Source organism: Cervus elaphus, chromosome 2, assembly GCF_910594005.1.
Source record: "Cervus elaphus chromosome 2, mCerEla1.1, whole genome shotgun sequence".
Classification (NCBI taxonomy): Eukaryota; Metazoa; Chordata; class Mammalia; order Artiodactyla; family Cervidae; genus Cervus; species Cervus elaphus.
In genome coordinates this window covers 21852548-21870023 of record NC_057816.1, presented here as the reverse complement: position 1 = coordinate 21870023, position 17476 = coordinate 21852548, and the positions used below count along the sequence as shown (strand labels likewise).

General features: G+C 43.6%; 1 long non-coding RNA gene across 1 annotated transcript in view; it reads left to right on the top strand.

Moving 5' to 3' along the window:
• Positions 1-102: 102 nt before the first annotated feature.
• Positions 103-17476, top strand: part of LOC122704909 — a 32286-nt gene continuing 14912 nt past the window's right edge. The window contains exons 1-2 of the long non-coding RNA XR_006343980.1: positions 103-240; positions 7880-8021. This is a non-coding gene — a long non-coding RNA (uncharacterized LOC122704909). The remainder of the gene's footprint in view (positions 241-7879; positions 8022-17476) is intronic.

The window sequence follows — 17476 nt, the reverse complement described above, 5'->3', positions numbered from 1 at the left end:
GACAGGCTTCAAATTCTATTGAACAGAGGCCGTCCTTGCCCCCCGCGCCCGCCCCATCCCGTTGTCAATCACACCATGTCTTAGGTAACCCACGGGACCATTGGTCAGTCCCGCCGGAGGGCTGGTCGTTGGACAGAAGAGAACTGCTTTTAATGCCTTCCGCGCTGTTACCATGGAGACAGCACAGCCGGTGTGAGGCCCAGAGTCCAGGCAACCCCTTAGCGCCTGTTTCGGAGTCTGGTGGGTATCACAGTTCAAGTCCTACTGGCTGCGTGGACCAAAGGACTTGGGATCAAGTCAAATTAGGCCTCAGGGAGTGGGTCAGACCCAGTCATTAAGGGATCCCTGAGAACCATCTTGGAGAAAACCAAGTCCCTAAAGCACTGATTCTGTAATAATGTCACGTTTTCATTTGTCCTCACCTCGCTTTATTGTATTTGGCATTATTCTAATGTTAGCCTTAGGACTTACAAGGATCATCCTACTACTCGTGGGGCAGACTGGGAAAGAGGAGTCAGGGTCAAATCAAATCTTCTGTAGCTACACCTCCGGGCATTTGGGAATGGAGATGGTGGTCCATGCTTTTAGCAAACTGCTCTTGGCTAACTGCAAACTAAAACTTTTCATGATTTTATCCTGAGGTTATAGTCTGTAGACTAAAAGATCCATAAATCAGGCCAACCAAAGGAAATAAGACAAAGAATGCATGTTACACTGCTGAATCAGGAAGGGTGGACAGACAAAAAAACATACCAGGGGACTTCCCTGGTGGTCCAGTGGCTAAGGCTCCATGCTCCCAATGCAGGGGGCCCAGGGTTTGATTCCTGGTCAGTGAAGTAGATCCCACATGCTGCAACTAAGACCCAACACAGTCAAAGAAATACATAAAAACATACCAAATAGGACAGCTGCACTATTCGAACCTTTGACCTTACACAAAACTCTGAAGCATCTCGAAGCAAACTATTCAGTCCTGGAACACTCAGTCTCTGATTTAGGGGGTTCAGCTTCCCAACCACAACTTTATGAGTGAAATGGAAGAAGATAGTTGAATTCCATTGAAAGTACATCTCACATTTATTCTGCTCTCAAGGTTTCATTTGCAGTCATGTGTACTGATTGATGATTTCTTTTGTGTTTAACAACTTATGTTTACTTGGCCCAATGAGGAGTTCTGTGGTTAAGAAAGCCATTATTTTGATAATTCATTTCCTTGGAATTGTTTGTTAACTGTAGCTAAGCACTAGAGACTTTGAGGATACAAAAGAAATACGATGTGTGACTCCTGCCTTAATAGCTTGTGGTTTGTTAATGTCAACTGTGTATGAAACAATTAGGAAACACTCTAAAGCAAGATATAAGAAATGCCAAACTTTATTTATAGTTAATTTCTCCAAAAGATAGCAATACTACTATACTGATATTAATAGTAATATTACATATCTACAGGAGCTTTGCAGCTTTTAGAGCACTCCTTTGGTTGTTTCAGCAATCCTCAACTTTGTGGTACCAGGGACTGGAAGACAATATTTCCATGGACTGGGTAGGGCAGTGGCTGGGGATGGTTTCGAGATGATTCAAGCACATTACATTTATTGTGTGCATTATTTCTATTAGTATTGCATCAGCTCAACCTCCAATCATCAGCCATTAAATCCTGGAGGCTGTGGACTCCTGACTTGTATTATTTGGGGAAAATATTGCTTTGGCTGGAGTTCTTGTGGGTCTTCACAGTACAGCTAGAACTAATGCTGGGCCCTGGTATATAGGTAGGAATGGGAAACATGGAACAAAGATGGAAGGGGATCCAAGAAGAGAAAATAGTTTCAACAAAGAGGCCAAGACAAGATTGAGCGCAGAGTATGTGGGAAATAAGGTGGAGACAGGCCTCAGCCAGAGTGGAGACAAATAATGGACAATAACATTGTGAAGACCAGCTGTTGAGGACAGGTCTGGGCTTTTAATATTTTGGAGGAAAGTGTTCAGAAGCTTGAGACTGGGAGCGTTAACCTCTTTACACTTCTAGTGACCAACTGACTTTAGTTAAATTGTAAGTTAAGAATAGGGCATGACTGATGAGGCACTCCCAACTTCTTACATTTTCCTGGATGGAAATAACCTTTTAGGTTTTCTCACTCATAAGAAGGGGCGCTCCCCCCAAACCCTTCTTTATCTCCCTTCTTCACTGGGAGCACGTAGTAGTTGTTTTATTAAATGTTCATATCCTACCCTCTCATTGAAATTGAGAGAGGTGCTATCACTGTACTATTCCATCTTTTGCCATCTCTTAATTGAAGTTCACTCTAAAGAAGAGTGATTACTTGACCATCCAATCTTTCTCTTTTTAAAAATCGTCTTCTGTATATCAGGTGTCCTATAGTACTCCACAGCTCTGCTGTATATCTGTCACTTACCTTGTACTTGTAGAGTATACATAGATGCCACATGTGTATGCATATGATTTGTGTAATTACCAAGTCCAAGCAAGAACAATAACCAGTGTCTAATTTCCTCTCTCTCAAATGTGTAAAATCACTCACTATGCTACCTGATAGAGAAATAGGGTAGCAAAAAGGGTTCTTTAGGGTTACTGAGTATAAGGAATGATTTCAAGAGAAGACATACATTTTTCTTATTCATATTATGGTTATCAAAACTTTTCCTGCCAGACGGCCTTAAATTTCTTGTATGTATATTCTCATGTGTTGTGATAATTTTAGCATTTCCATAGGTCTGAAAATGTACTCAAACCTTCAATAATTGTTGATTATTCGCTGAGATTCAAAAGTTACCATTATCCTATTCTGCTGGTTGGGACACTGGGTTAGGGAAAAAAAAAACCTTTCCAGTACTACTGTCAGTAGTTGAACCTGAGTTACTGGCCTTCCAATGTCACCCTGAATCACCAGTGTGATTTTTCAGATCATAATATTTACCTATTGCCATAGATCAGGAGTCAGCAAACTATGTCCTGTAGGTCTAAACTTTCCTGCCATCTATTTTTTGTATGACCTGCAAGCTAAGAATGATTTTTACATTTTTAAATGGGAAAAAAATCAAAAGAACAAAAATATGAAAATTTTGAAATTCAAATCTCAGTGTCCATTGGTAAAGTATTACTGGAGCACAGACACGCTCTTACATTTAGTTGTTGTCCATAGCTGTTTTCATTTACAACAACGGAGTTGAGTAGTTAATGCAGAGGCTGTTAAGCCCACAAGACTGAAATATTTACTGTTGGGCCCTTAGGAAAAGTTTTGATTCTTACTATCTTAAAGATCTCTAATGAATCCCTTTCCATGGAATGTTGGAACTGAAACAGACTTTGAAAGTCTTACATTGATAAAAATAAGTTGCTTCTTCCTAAAAACACACAGTCAGTGGACAGAACCAGTATTATTAATATAACTGTGGTTTCGTTGGTCTAAGTTTTTTTTGTTTTATTTCATTTGTGTTGTGTCTTTTCTCATATGATGCTTATCTTAGGATGGGAGTGATGTTCTATAGTCTGGAGACAAGAAGCGTTCAAAAACTTTCCTAATTTTGTTCTCTTGTCTCATCAAAGAAATATAGTGCACCACAATCAATTTATGGATAACTGGACTTTCACTATTTCAGCTGATATGAGCTGTCTTCTGTCTTCCATGTTTCTCATTTCTCAAAAAGTATATGCTGCTGCTACTGCTAAGTCACTTCAGTCATGTCCGACTCTGTGCAACCCCATAGACGGCAGCCCACCAGGCTCCTCCATCCCTGGGATTCTCCAGGCAAGAACACTGAAGTGGGTTTCCATTTCCTTCTCCAATGCATGAAAGTGAAAAGTGAAAGTAAAATCACTCAGTCGTGTCCAACTCTTTGTGACCCCATGAACTGCAGCCCACCAGGCCCCTCCGTCCATGGGATTTTCCAGGCAAGAGTACTGGAGTGGGTTGCCTTTGTCTTCTTTGCAAAAAGTGTATGGCCATCATGAAAAACTTTCTCACTTTTATATTTAAAAAGGAAAAAAAAAAACCTTTCTCTTTCACAAAGGAATTCAGAGATGGCTGACTTTCTATTCCAGTCTAAGTTCTTAAGGGAGATGAAGACAGCTAGAAAGGCATAGGACACAGTTTTTGCCCTGGAGTCCATGGATGGACCGTATGTGTGGAGAGGGGCAGTAGGTGTCCACAAACCCATCAAAGGGTGAGGTTTAGTGTATATGTGCATATGTGGGCTTTTCTAGGGAGTACTATCCTTAGCTTTCATAAGATGTTAAGAGTTCATAACCCCAAGAAGATTTGGAATTTTAGATATATATAAGGGGATGTGTTCTGGGGAGAAAGCTACTCAGATGCGTGGTTGGGGAGACTTGCTCTAGGTTCTCAGGTCTGTAAGACCTTAGATGGTAGGAGGGAAGAGGTGTTTGCTCACTAACATTAGCTCACCCAAGTTTTGTGTGTGTGTGCCCGTGTGTTTTACCTCTTCTGTCACTTATAAAGGTGATAAAAATTCATCAGATTCACATAACGGCTGAACTCAGAGGGTGATGAAATCCCAGTATAATTCTCTCCAAAGAGCGTTCTGATTAATAGAAACTGCAGAGGAACTAATTTTATGAAAATAGCAAACGGGATTTTTTCGGCTGAAGCAAACCGGGAGAGCGGGTGCTGATGCCGAGCGGAAGATGCAAACAGCCCCATTGTGGAGCTGACAGCTCCAATCTGGCCGTTTATTTATTAAATGTCTTTCCGCTGTAAATTATTAAGCCTGGATTCTGGGAGATGAGGGAGCTGACAGGATAAGACAATAGAACGGAAAGCAAACCTGGCCGGCTTGCTTCAGAATTATTGCAGCATTGTGTCTTGTAAAAGCCCCTGTCTTCCTGGGTTTGGAGAAAGGGGAAGAACTCCTCTTTGATGGGACTCAGACGTGGATGAGACATGCAACATGCTGTTGATTTCTGATTTTTGTTTGCCAGTTCTTACAAGCCAGAATGTTTTTCAGAGATTTCAACCTGTTGGCTCAACAGCTGGGAGTCAGGCATTTTGTCTATTCTCTGCAAGAAGCTGTTTCGCTCAAATTAGGAAGAACTTGGTCAGCTTTACCATTAAGTATCAAATGAAATGTTTTAGGGTCCTCAACCATGAGAAGACTGGATTCACTTGGCTTATTTGATAGTTGGAAAGATTTCTCATGCTGGGAAGATGTTCTAGGGTCTAATTCTGAAATAGAGGAAAAGGCTGGTGACAGAGAGGGAATTGAACGTTGATTATGCTCATCATTGCTTGAAAAACTAGAGTTCTGGTCAATGGGGACTGGCTGGTTTATGTGACCTTGGGCTTTATTTTTACACCTCTATTTTCTGAATAGTGTAACAGAGGGTGTGTGTGCGTGCCTGCTAAGTCTCTTCAATTGTGTCTGACTCTTTGTGACCCCACGGCTCCTCTTTGTGACTCACCAGGCTCCTCTGTCCATGGGATTCTCTAGGCAAGAATATTAGAATGAATTGCCGTGCCCTCCTCCAGGGAATCTGCCCAACCCAGGGATCAAACTTGCATCTCCTCATGACAGGTGGATTCTTTACCACTGAGCCACCTGGGAAGCCTGTGTATATGTGTGTGTGTGTGTGTGTGTGTATATATATATATATATATATATACTCTTTCATAAATCTCTTATAGATATTTATCTGGTTCTCTGGTCTCTGCTTGAATATATTCAGGATTAAGGAGCTCTCAACCTCCCAAAGCTGCCCACTTCATTGTTGGATGGCTATAAACCTGAGAAAGTTCTTAAATTGGGTCAAACTGCATCCTCATATTTCCTACTCATTCTGTTTAAGCTTTGCCATTTGTAGCAACACATAAAAGTCCACTTGAAAAATATTTGAAGATACAATGAAACCTTCCTTCCCTTTTCAGTTTTCCAAGTTAAGTACACACAAAGCTCCCTCATTCTTTGTTTATTTCATCGATTCTGGACTCCCGGTCACACCTATTTGGATGAACTGTGGTTTATTAAAGCACCTTTCAGAATCTGGCACTAGAATTGCTCATAATACTTCAAATAAACCCTAAAGGTGTGGAGTATAGCAATGAGATTGCTGCTTCTTTTGAGCTGGATGCACTGTGACCGTCAGGGACTCTCATGGCCTTAGTTTGCTCCTGGCCACGTCTCACTGTTTGCTTTTAAAGCTTTTGATTAACCAAAGCTTCTAACTCTTCTGCACCTTAATTACTGCCAAGTAAGTTCTCCACTGTACTCAGTATGTGTGATTTATTTTTGAAATCTAAATATAGAACTTTACATTTATTTAAATGTTACTTTGTTAGTTTTCTAGACTACTAGATTCCAGCCTATTAGATTCATTTTTAAAATATTTTGTTTATTTATCACTGTGCACAGGCTTTCTCTAGTTGCAGTGAATGGGGACTACTCTCTAGTTGCTGTGTGCAGGCTTCTCATTGCAGAGACCTCTCTTGTAGCAGAGCATGGGCTTCAGCATGTTTGGGCTTCAGTAATTGTGGTACAGGGGCTTAGTTGCCCTGAGGCATGTGGGATCTTAGTTCCTAGACCAGGGATTGAACCCGTGCCCCCTGCATTGGCAGGCAGATTCTCGACCACTGGACCACCAGGGAAGTCCCTAGATTCATTTTTTAATCCTTCAATTTTCTTTTCCTATGATATTAGCTGGCCTCTCTGCACATTTGATAAACATTTGTTATGTGTTTTAATCCAGGTCACTAATAAAAATGCTGTTTAGGATAGAATTTAGTATCATTGGAGATCTCCTTCCAGTCTGGATCTGTGCTCAGACAGCTTCAGTTTTGCCAAGTGACCCATTTTACGACATTATTCATGTGATAATTTGATACACTGTATCTGGCATTTCCTTGCATTCAAATCAATAAATTTTTATTGTTGACCTCCTATCTACTAGGTTCTGTGGTAGGAACTGAGAACACAAAAATGATCATGACATCACTCTTGCCTTAAAAAGCTCATGGAGGTGATGTTCATCCAATCTGTGTATAATCAAATATTTGTTGTTTTTTAGTTGCTAAGTCGTGTCAGACTCTTTTGTGACCCCATGGGCTGTAGTCCACCAGGATCCTCTGTCCATGGGATTTCCCAGGCAAGAATACAGGAGTGGGTCACCATTTCCTTCTCCAGGGGATCTTCCTGACCTAGGGATTGAACCCCAAGTCTCTTACATCTCCTGCATTGGCAGGTGGGTTCTTTATCACTTGGTGCCACCTGGGAAGTCCCACGTACATCATATCATTTTCTATATTAGCAGGATAAAATATACAGAGAATCCAGAGAAAAAGTAGATTACCTCTTCATAGGGGGAAAAGGAAAAAGAAGGTCTTCACATGAGAAATGACATTTTAACATAGGTGGAGAATGAATATGGAAAGATATTCCAGACTGAAGAAACAGAATATGGAAGAATGAATGTCTTTGGTTCAGAAACAGCAGACCTTCTAATATAGGTGGAGTGCAGGCTCAGGGAAATGAGTGGCAGGAAATGAGACAGAGTAGCAAGGGTCTTAAACGCCAGATTAAGGAATTCAGGGTTTATCTTGTAGGTAAAGAGCTTTAGCTATATCAGAAGTCCCTGAGCAACATGATCTGGTGTATCAAGGTCATTAACTCTACTGTATAGGAAATGAGTTCAGTTTGGCCACACTTATTCTTAGTGAACTCATGTTGGCTCTGGTATTAACCAGTCATTAAGGATCTATTTAATGAGCATCTCAAACTGTGTGTGTGCGTGTTTAATTTTTTTATTGAGGTATAGTTGACTTACAATGTTATGCCGATCTCTGCAAAGTGACTCAGTTATATATACATGTACATTCTTTAAAAAATTTTTTTCCATTATGGTCCATCACAGGCTGTTGAGAATAGTTTCCTGCGGCTCAGCTGGTGAAGCATCTGCCTGCAATGAAGGAGACCCAGGTTCTATCTCTGGTTCGAGAAGATCCCCTGCAGAAGGGGGACTTTATTCAGAAAGCAGCTGACAGAGAAGATGGCAGGTTAGTGCCTCAAAATAACCACTTTATGGGGTCTGGATACCAGGTTCTTTTCTAGATCAGAGATGGTGGGAGGTGAGGAAGAAAAATAAAAAGGCCATTAATCTTGCAAAGGTCTCCTAGAATAGGAGGTAAGCCTTAGGCAGGGGATATGTTAATTTCTTCCTTCCTGCAGTCCTTGGCGGGGACAGTGTTCTGAACAAAGGCATTTTAGTTTAATAGTCAGGCAGAGGGGCAGGATTCTCTGAGATAAGCTATTAAGTATGATTATAATAACAAAAGCAATGGAAAGCAAGTCAAAGGAACAGTTCCAACATGGAGTCAGAATTGGCTTCCTCCCTGCAACACTTTCTAGGCAGCTTCCTTTTTAAAAGTTTTGGCTATTTGAGACAAACATTTCTTGGGAAGGAGACATGTAGGGTGGAACTTCCGGTGGACTCCCCTGTGATTGGCTCCAAAGCTGCCAGTCTTAGAGGAACGACCTGGTCTGTGCCACCTAGCGGTTGTTGCCACCAGAAGCCTTACCCGCCTCAAGGAGAGAGCAATTTAACGCCATTTCCAACTTAAGCACCATATCTACAGGGCGTGAAATTAGTTCCAGCAAGCAGCAAATTTGCTGCTAATAAAAATATTTAGCGATTCACTTGTCTTTAAATCAGCAGCAGAATATTCTTTTACTTGCATCAATGCTCGTTTCTCCCAATTCTAATATTTGATAATCAAGCTGGCGTTGTTTAGCTAAAGCTGTGAAACAGCACATTTTTCAGTTCTGCAAAAATTTGGGTTTCCAAATTTTTGGTCTCTTTCCTTTGGTCAAAAATAGGCCTAGATGTCTGGATCGTGGAGATGGAACACTTACGGTGGTTTGGGGGATCTTGAAATAAGTTTTCATTCTCTTCTGTCTGTCAGTATTATCTCCCAAGTCACTGCACGTGGAGAACCTGGGGCATTAAGAAAGGATGTGATTTCTATCTCATGTTTAGACACAGCTTTCCTCTGTCTCAGTGCCAAACTCTTTTTAATTTCTTTCCTCTTTTAACCTCTAGACCAGTGTTTGTGTGTGTGCGCCGGTGCCCAGTCCTGTCTGACTCTTTGCAACACTATGGATTGTAGTCCGCCAGGTTCCTCTCTGTTCATGGGATTTCCCAGGCAAGAATACTAGAGTGGGTTGCCATTTCCTCCTCCAGGGGATCTTCCTGACCCAGGGCTCGAACCCGTGTCTCTTGCTTCACCTGCATTGGCAGACAGATTCTTTACTACTAGGGCCACCTGGGCAGTCCAGAGTGAGGGTAATCTAAATACTGAAGAGACACTGTAGGACATTAAAAATTCTTTTTCATTCACTCAACAAATATTTATTGGCCACCTCCCATGTGCATTCTTAGTTCCAGGTCCTTTGGATCAGAGTGTTCTGAGAAGACTAGAGTGATAGTCGTCGGGTGAGTGACTCACCTTCTCCGGGTCATGGGAATAGTGGGTCACATAGACGCCTACTTCCTTTTCTTTTCCTTGTGGAGCACATCAAAGAAACAAAGAGCTGCAGATAGTCTTGCTCTCATCGCTTAATTGGTCCAAGGGTCTAAACAGATCACTCATTTCAAAGTCCATATAATTTAAAGAAGGAATGTAGAGGCACTTGGGAGACTCTGTCTTCTACCCCAGAGGAGCCCTGGCTGGATCATCTTTCTTCAGGTCCCAGTAGAAATCAGTTTTGATCATCCTGGCAGGAAGTCAAGATACAAGCTGCTTCTGACTTAGAAAATGAACTTATGGTTGTCGGGGTGGGGAAGGGATAGTCAGGGAGTTTGGGAAGGTCATGTACACACTGCTATACTCAAAACGGATAACCAACAAGGACTTATGTAGAGCAGAGGGAACTCTGCTCAGAGTTATGTGGCAGCCTGGATGGGAGGGGAGTTTGGGGGAGAGTGGCTACATGTATACGTATGGCTGAGTCCCTTCTCTGTGCAGCTGAAACTATCACAACATTGTTCATCAGCTAAACCCCAACACAAGATAAAAAGTTGTAAGCTTGAAAAAGAAGATATAAGCTGCTAATGACACGTACAACTCTATCCTTCTCAGAAATCAGCCCATACGAGATGCTGAGGAAAGCGGGCCTCTTGGTTAAAAGAGAGCCCCTGGCAGGGCTGATGATTAGAATCGAAGACAAACGGAGCCACCTATCTAACACTAAACCTCACTGCTGGAGATCCCAGAGGGAGTAGATCAGAGACATGCCATCAAGAAGGACATGGCCCAGGGGTCAGCATGGAAGCTCAGGAAGGGGATGGAGAGCAGCAGGGTGGAGGCACAGAGGATTGGGGGTCAGGGTTCGAGGCTCTGTGCTGGGCCTTTCCCCTCAGGTACACAACTCTGATGAAGCGCCGTCTCCCCCTTGACGTCAGGGTCCTCATCCATCAGAACAGACAGATGCTCCCTCCCTCTCCCAGATCCTCCCCATGCAGCTTGAGATGATCTGATGGTGGCTGTTTTGAAGGGCTTCGAGAGACTCCCCCGAGGGATAGGTGCTGTGATGAAATTCCTCATGGGATGGCAAGCACAGCAACATGATACATTTCAGTTAGATGAAGCAAGGCTGTTCTAATTGTAAGGGACATAGGGCTGGATTCAGTGGTACACCTGCACCGAAGGAGATCCGGAACCCCCTCCCCCATGCTGTAATCTCCAAATCCCAAATATTTGTGGCTAGTGAGAGTCAACAGAAGTTCCTCATGTTTAAAACCTTAATTCTATCCTAGCTCTAGAATGATGGGAATCATCAGCTGTGAATTACTAGGGAGATATAAAAAGTGATTTGAAAAACGTGTGTGCATGCTTAGTCATGTCTGATTCTTTTCGATTCCATGGACTGCAACCCACCAGGCTCCTCTGTCCATGGGATTCTCCAGGCAAGAATACTGGAGTGGGTTGTCATGTCTTCCTCCAGGTGATCTTCCCAACCCAGGAATCGAACTCAGGTCTCCCGCACTGTGGGCAGATTCTTTACTGTCTGAACCACCAGGGAAGCCCAAGAATTCTGGAGTGGGTAACCTATTCCTTCTCCAGGGGATCTTCCCCACCCAGGAATTGAACTGGGGTCTCCTGCATTGCAGGCAGATTCTTTACCAGCTGAGCTATCAGGGAAGCCCCAATTTGAAGAACAAGCATTACCAATTAATACTTAAGCAAGAACCAGAATCAGGATCAAGAAAACAAAAGCGTAAATAATTTAGTAATTAAATAGAAATAAAGACATTTTCCAATCTTCCTGGAGACTGGAGTCTTTCTTCTATGTCAGTATGTGATCCAGATTTTCTGGCAACAAGTGTACAAGGAAAATGTGTGACTTGGAGGATGCAGACTGAATGTTGTTGAGGGCAGCTGGGATAGAGCACAACATAAGGCCACTGGGAGAGCGGGGGCCAGAAGGAGACAGAGAAAGGAACCAGGAGAGGAATTGGAAGAGCAGGGAGGGAGCTGGACCGTGTGAGCCCCTGGACCCTAGAGGCAGAGCTGGCAGAGGCCGGGAGAGGGATGATGGAGTTGGGGCAAGGATGCAGTTCTTCTCTGCCAGGTATCCTGGTCCCTCGGACCCTGCTAGCTGCTTCTCATCTCATTGTCCTCCAGGGAAGCTGTCTGCTTCTGTGTTTCCCACGGCGGCCGCCTTGCCTCTGTCAGCTCCCACCCAGGTGGGAGGGCGGGGGGTGTCTCACGCCTGTGGCCCTCTTGCAGTCAGGTGCCAGAGCTGGGTCAAAAGTTGAGGATGGGTTAATGATTCTTCAAAATGTCTAATCTCTTCAAATGCCCATCTGTTTCTTGGGCATTTCTCGTAACAGCATTCATCATAAGCCTGTCATTAGGTTTCCCTGAGTTCTCCTCTAGCTAATGCAAATGGAAGGTAGAAACTTAGCTCTGCTTCCACAAAGCCCTCATAAACACAACCCTAGGAGGTTGATAATCCAAACCTAGGCTGTACAGAGCTTGTAATCAAGGACCAACAGTCAAAAAGGGCTTTACAGATAGAAAGAATAATGCTCAGGGGTATTAAGTCTCTCTGTAGTCAGAGAAAGAGGAGCATGGCTAACACATTGGTTCATAAAACAGACTGGCCTTTCGCAGAATTTCTAACGGGTTAGGTGGCTGATCTCATTTAAAGTTGTTATTCTCAGAGGTCATATATAAAATACTTGATTTCTTTCTAAGGAAAACGTATCCACTTTCCTAGCCCTTAGCATCAAGGATTTGGATTGTTGAGATCAAGACTGCATCCTGTGTATTTAAGAAAGAAGACACGTTGGTGCAGAGCTGTCAAAAGAAATGCCTTGCTAGGACACCCATATTCCAGAATTGGGAGGTCATTTGAATAGAATGAGAAACGGAAACAATTAAAAAAATTTGGGGGGGAGTCCATGCTGCATGGCATATGGGATTTTAGTTCTCTGATCAGGGATCAAACCTGCATGCCCTGCCTTGGAAGTGCAGAGTCTTAACCTCCGAACTGGCAGGGAAGTCTCTTTACCGTCATTTTAGTTGGTTGTTTTTTTTTTGAGGGAGACTAGATAAACAAAGATGTCTAATTCACTGTGTTCAACCAGAGTCTTGACTGCTTTTGACTGAGCTGTTCCCTCAGCCTCATGCTCATGGTTTAAGGCTGTTTCTTCTTTGACCCAATCTGTAGGTTTCTGCCAGATGAGTCATGATTTAACCCCTCCCTTGAACAGCCTTAAAATGCCTCCCCATTCTACTATAGAAGCTTAACACTTTAACAGATGCCACAGTTTTTTCATACCTGCTGTCTGCTTGACGCTTGAGTCCTCTGCCCGCAGTGACTGGTCATGGGGCCTCTGCTGGAGTGAGCCCTCCGTGGGGAGGAACTTACTCCTCACTGGGCCATCCATTCCCTCCCTGCACAGGTCTGCTTGTTAGCAAGTCTTTTCCTACACAGAGCTGAAATCTTGCTCCTGGAACTGTAATTTGGGTCCAGTTTTTGACCCAAATTCTGACCTATGGATTCTCACATTAAAAGCCTTGTCTGTCTTCCACATGAGAGCACTTTATATAATTGAATTATTGCTGCTGCCATCAGCCTCCTAAGATCCTCTCTTCTAGTTAAAAATCCCTAATTCCTTTTTGCCATTTCTTATCTAACATTGCCTACTGAATAATGTCCAGAATTCCAAACAGGGGAAGCTCTGTGGCAAGGCTCCAACTCCTTTCATCCTGTCCTCTCTCATCTTCTTCTGCTTTTGCCAAGCACTCCAGGCACATGACTTGCCTTTTCTTTTACTCCCATTCTTTACCTGTGATACCCTTTTCCTACTCTTTCTGTGAAAATCTTTTCCACCCAAAGATGAGGGCTGATACACACCAAATTGTTAAAATAGTTAATCTGAGGGGATAGAATGGGGTGAATGAGAAGGGAATATTGATTTCTTACCCTCTATAATTCTTAAAAAAAACAAGTAGAATTGTTGTTGATCATCTTTTAAACAATGATATTCAAGGGACTTCCATGGTGATCCAGTGGCTAAGACTCCATGCTCCCAATGAAGGGGGCCCATGCTCCTTCCCTGGTTAGGGAACTAGATCCCACATGCTGCAGTTAAGGGTTTGCATGCTGCAACTCAGAGTATGTTACCTCAACTAAGAACCAGCAAAGTCAACCAGCACAACACAACCAAAAAATGCTACTCAATGTATTTTGCAAATGCATCCAAGTTAATCTGAAAATTATTTTAACAACAAATTCTCTCCACCAATTGCAATTCATCTCAAAAAGTTATATGGCTCAGGAAACCTTGGCTTCTTGTTTCTAATGTGAGGTTCCCCACTCTGAACACTTGGAGCATTTGGGGGTAACTTTCTCAGTAACCTTACCTTGTTGCACTTTACATCATAGATATTTGTGTGCAAGCCCTACCTTCTTATCATATTGTAAGCTCCAAGACACGAAGGATGGTATCTTACTCCAGGAAGCCCCTGCCTTCCAAACATACTTAGATGCTAAACATACTGCAGGAGTGCAATGCATTTTATTAAAAGGGGGAGTTGGCGAGTTCGTATTATAATTTACTCATACACCTTCTAACATGGTCTTCTGTTGTTGCTGTTGTTTTAATGAGCCACGAGAACTCAGCCTCTGGTCAGCCACTGGGTGGCTTAACTAAACATCACACTTTTCAAGGTGCGGACAGGTGTTCTGGCTTTTCTCTTAAAGAGTTTCCCTTGTTCCTCAGCCTCATCTGTTTCCATGTCTGAGTCCATGAAGTTAACCCAGAGACCCTGAAGAGGGCAAAAGACTCTGGAGATCTGGTCAGGGTCGGGCAGGTGGTGGGTGGAGAGGAGACTGGGTCAGAGCCCAAGAAGTGAACTCGTTCCTGTCACAGAAAAGCACCAAGCAGGAGAGTCAGAGGAGAAGAGAGGATAGCAGGAGCGGGAGCAGAAGGCAGAGCAGGAGCCCAATGAGTGTGGCACCTTCGCAGAGGCAGCCGGGGTCGCTCCCGCAGAGGTGGGCCGCTTCCCCAAAACCTCTCCACCTCACAAGTGCCATGAAGAGATCTTGCTCCATCTGGTGACAGAGTGAATGGAAAAAACAGGCTCTTTATCTCTGTTGAATCTGCGGCTGTGCCAGGCCTGAGGTGAAAACACGGTCTCTGTCTGACTCACACACACACCACGCTGACTCCCACCTTCCCCTGTGGACAGGATGCAGCTCTCTCATAGCTCCTTGCAGCAAGGATAGGCTTAGGCCAAGGTGAGGGTAGGGAGGCGGGGTGATCCCTGGCTTCCTAGTTCTCAAGGATGTCCCTGGAGACAAGGGTAAGAAAACATAAGACCTCGCCGAGTTACCTGCCTGGCTTTTTTGAGTCCACCGGCCCACAGGCAGGTGTTCAGTTAGTGAACAGGGAAGGGGCAGCGTGTGAACTGCCCACAGGCGGATGGTTCTGATCTTGTGGGTTTTGCACCTGACAGTGTCGGTCACATCCTTGATTCCAAGTGCTGGCCCACCGGGACCTCTCCTGGACTTCCTGGGTCCTCATTGCCTCCTTCTGTTCCCCTGTCTCCATGCCTGCTCTCTTCTCCACACCAACGGCTCCCACTCTTGATGACTGGATGTGTTCCTTGATGAGGGCTTTCTGGAGAAAGTTCTGAGATGAGAGCTGTGCGCAGGTTTGTTCAGGAGACACACATATGAGGAAGCGAGAACGGTTAGGTTAGGGCTGCAGGCGAAGCTGATTCCTGTCACGGTTGAGGCTGAGGACTCAGCTGAGGCCATACAAGCTAGAGAGCTGGCGGGACCCTTGAGGGTTTTCCCAAGGGTCCTTTATGAGCCCTGCCTCAGCCAACCACGGATCGCTTCCCTTAGAAGGGTCCTAACCTTGGCGAAGCAGTTCCTTTGCTGGGCGCAGCCTTAGTCTCAGCACTAACATCCCAGCAGATGGGGGTGGGTGCGCTGGCCCTGAAGAGGGGTATGGCCAGAGCATCCCAGTGTCCACTGTCATTTGTTATGTCCTTCTAATTCACCTTCCTGAAGTTTATTCACCCACATATGTACCCTTGAAACATAAGTAGGGTTCCTTTGTGTCTTATAAAAATTTATGTAAATGGTATTGTGCTATGAATCTAGCCTCTCCCCCACATGACACCCCAACTCCAGTTTGGAAGCCTATCCCTGTTGCTTTATCCTGTGCTAAGTCAGTTCAGTTGTGGCTGACTCTTTGCGACCCCATGGACTGTATAGCCCACCAGGCTCCTCTGTCCATGTGATTCTCCAGGCAAGAATACAGGAGTGGGTTGCCATTTCCTTCACCAGGGATCTTCTCCACCCAGGGATTGAACCTGAATCTCCTGGGTCTCCTGCATGAGCAGATAGGTTCTTTACTACTAGCACCACCTGGAAAGCCTGTTGCTTTAAGCAGATCTATTTCATTCCGTCTTCCCACTGTACACAGTTTTGTCATTTGTAGTCACCGCCATTTACCCTTCTGTTCCCTTGTTACTGGACACCCAGAGCCACTAGCACCTTGCCACCTCCATCAGGGAGGTGATAGACATTCAGTGTGGGAATTCCTCCAGGGCGTGTGTACCCATGCACTGGCAGTCTGGGTCCTGGGTTCCAAGAAGTCTTCCTTTCAATAAGCCCTACCAAACTACCTTTTAAAATAACTGTGCTAGTTTTCACATTTATCTGCTTTCTTGTTTCTCTACATCCTTGCCAGCACTTAGTATTATGAGATTTCTGATTTTTTGCTAATTTATTAGCTGTATTGTAGTGGGCCCCAATCTTTTTAGCACCAGGGACCGGTTTCACGGAAGACAACTTTTCCACAGGCAGGGGTGGGATGGTTTGGGGATGATTCAAGTGCATTACGTTTATTGTGCACTTTATTTCTATTATTATTACATCAGCTCTACCTCAGATCAACAGGCATTAAATCCTGGAGCTTGGGGACCCCTGCTGGAAAGTGATGTCTTGTTTTGTTTTTTTTTTTCTGTGTTCTTCATACTATTTGTGAATTTAGGCATCATTTCAAAGACTTGTTAGCCATTAGGACGTCCCTTTCTATGAACTACCTATTTATAGACCTATACTTTGCTTGTTTTTCTGTGGTCTCCTCTCTTTTTTTTTTCTTCTTACTAATGTTTTGGGATTCCCTGAACATTTGTTAGTGCAAATGTCTTCTTCTAGGTATTACTTGTCTGCTAACTCGGTCGATGGTGTACTTTGCTAAACAGCAGTCTTTAATGGCAATGTAAAGTCCAGCCATTTTTCTCCTTGTGATATCTTTTCCTACCTCAAGGTCACAGCATATTATCATATATTTTCTTCTATTAGCCTATGTTTTCGCCTTTCCCATTGAGGTGTTGACTCCATATAGAGTCTGTTTTCTTATTCAGTAATGAAAGAGATTCCAATTTATTTTACCACGTATGAAATAATGCTTCTTTTTACCGTGATTCATGATGCCAGATTTATCATATGTCAAGTTTTCCGCGCATAAGCCTGTTTTTGGACTTGCTCTTCCATTTGCACTGGCCTGTTTCACTCTTTCAAGCAGGGACATGTGCTAAGTCGCTTCAGTCATGTCCGACTCTGCAACCTCACAGATTGTAGCCTGCCAGCCTACAATGGTATCTGTCCATAGGATTATCCAGGCAGTGGTATCTTATTATAAACTGAATTTGTTTTTACTTATAAAAAGAAATTGTGTTTTATTCTCTGTTGGAAACACAATGGCTAATTATGCTCTGGGGGTAAAAATACAGGGGAAAAAAAAGCAATATTTGAGCAGCCTCTTCCCTTTTGGCATCAAATAATGACCAAAAATGCTGCTGTAGTCTGGGAACTACTAATGTCTAAATTCTCTACTAAGATGTCACTAATTTTTGTTTGCATCCATTTTCCGAAAATGTCAACAACTAGGTAGGTGCTAACACGCTCCCCCCCCCCCCCC